Below are 2,717 nucleotides of genomic sequence, written 5' to 3' on the forward strand. Positions count from 1 at the left end.
ATTTTTGGTGCATTGTCTAGGAATCAAACCCGGGTCTCCCACATGGAAAGTGAACATTATACCAGTGAACCACCCACGCACCTGAAGATGCCTACTGTTTTGAAGGAATCAGTGTAAAAAAATTTATTAAAAGAATTCCTTATGGTTACTTTATGTTCTAAGTCTTTTTTTCCCTTTATTTCTCGTACTTGTTATCAAATGTACTTGAGCTAAAATGAGAAAAGCAGCATTTTTTTAAAGGATTCATTATTCAGAGATAAATAAAAGAAGTCAATAAAAAAAACTAGGGAAAATAGAAGTATGAAATAGGAAGGAGAAACATCTTTGTGCAGAGCTGATTCGTCTGGGTGGGAAAACAGCCAATCAATATTTCCTAGAAAAAAAAAAGACAGTTGCTATGCCATTTACTTTTCAGGGGACTTCCTTCCCAGGTGTGAAAGTCAATCTCAGTATCTTCAACAATATTCAGCTGAAATTATCTCCATTGTAAGGGGAATTACTTCACATGGCTGCATTGTAATGCATATTCCAACAGCATGAGAAAGGAATGGGCCACTATATAAGACGAGCACTTAATCTGAAGGACTTGAGAAAAGAGAATTGAAACTGAATAAATATGATATAATGAAAAATTTGGTGTCATTTACCTTATCATGAAAGAAGTACACTTTAAGTAATGAAAAAGAAAGAGGAAGCATAATGATGGGAAGGGATGATAAAACTGCATTATTTGCAGATGATATAATAATCTCTGAAGAGATCCACAAACTACTAGACAATAGAAGGGAAATCAGCAATATTTCTGTATGAAAACCAATTGAAAGATCAATAATGATTTTCTATATCAGCAATAACCAATCTGAAAGTAAAATAAAAATAATTTTCTTAGTTGGTAATAAAAGATATGAAATATACCTAGATACTACCTTTTTCAAGGATATGTAGATACGCACAATGAGACAATTAAAACACTAACAAAGGATACAGACAATGGTTTTGAGTAAATGGAAAGGCATTCCATCTTTTTGGATTTTATACCACAATAGCAAACATCAGTTATACCCAAATGATCCATAAATTAAATTCAGAAGCAATCAAATATTTTTGGAATTTGAAATTAACAAATGGCTCTAAAATGTATATGGATAAGCATATTCATAAAATAAATATATATGTTCTGAAAAACAAGAGTGAAGAATAGCTGACTATGCCAACCACAGATAATAATACACCTAAAACCCATTGTAATTAAATTAGGTATTGGTTCTTAGATGATCAGAAAAAGACCAAAAGTATGGGTATGAGATCTCAAAGGCTTATTTATGTCTATATAGTATTTTAGAAAATTCATTAGGGAAAATTTAAACATACATAAAAGTAGAAAGAATAGTAGGGGAATAATGAACCCCATGTGCCTATCAACCAAAATCATTAGAGGTTGTAATATTCAACTGCAATCATATCCTATTTATTAATTGGAATATTTGTATTAAATAATCTTTTCATTCATCTTCTCTAATCAGTTGTTATTTTATCAACCGTACATAACTGAAACTTTCAGAAAATCACTAGGCCATTTTTTCCCTATTTTTTCACTTAAAAACATGTACTAAAAATCACACACACACATATGCAAACACACTCTGTACTTTCTCTCTCATTCTGTATGTCTTTAAACTGACTTCATAGAGGAAGCACTATCATCTTGAGAAAAAAATATCTAATGAAATGTTATTTTTCCAGGTGTGCTAGCAATTAAGAAATAATGGAAAGATTAAGGATCACTGATCTAGTACAATCCTCTCATCTAGCAACCTGAAAACTAAAACTTAGAGAACAGCAGGAATTCCTTTAGATTGCACAACTAAAATACATGTCTCAATTTAGAATCTGGGCTTTCTAGGTTGTGAAGTTTTTTCCTCTTTCTTTTTTAATTCTTCAAAACTACCCTTGTGGAATGCACTGTGTTCTAATGTTTCTAAGGGAATACTTGGCAAAGGAAAGCAAGTTATACATTTGCCAAGCATAGCATAACAAATAAATTGGTTGAGACAAATTAATTATATCATGCTTCCTTACCCTTATTCTGATCGATTTGAAGAAGTAAACTCACTAGAATGGAAAGTACTTTTTCATAATAGTGGACTGTAGACTACATAATTTTTGTATGCATATTTTCAACTTCTGTTCTTTTGATATTTAAGAAAATTGCAGATATGGTGATCCCCAATTAAGAATGATAGAACATTTTATATGGTAGGGCTCCAACTTCATTTTTTATATGACTATCCCCAGTTCTCCTAGTACCATTTCTTGAAAAGACTACTCTTTCTTTATACCTATTGAATTGTCTTGACACCCTGTCAAAAATAAAGGTAAGGTTTTATTTCTGAGCATGTAATTCTATTTCATTGATTGATATCTCTGTTCTTATGGAAAGTATTGTAGCTTTCCAGTAATTTTTTAAACTTTTTTTTATATAATATAACATATATACAAAGCAATGAAAGTAAAAAGCGATAGTTTTCCAAAGCACTTTTCAACAAGTAGTTATGAGACAGATTCCAGATTGTCATGGGCTACCACACCATCCTCTCAGATTTTTCCTTCTAGCTGCTCCAGAATATAGGAGGTTAGAAGGGATTTTTTAAATCATACAATTGACTTTTTCTTCTTTTTTGTTTAAATTACAAATACACAAAAAAGCAATAAATTTC

The sequence above is a fragment of the Tamandua tetradactyla genome, chromosome 4 (assembly GCF_023851605.1).
Source record: "Tamandua tetradactyla isolate mTamTet1 chromosome 4, mTamTet1.pri, whole genome shotgun sequence".
Classification (NCBI taxonomy): domain Eukaryota; kingdom Metazoa; phylum Chordata; class Mammalia; order Pilosa; family Myrmecophagidae; genus Tamandua; species Tamandua tetradactyla.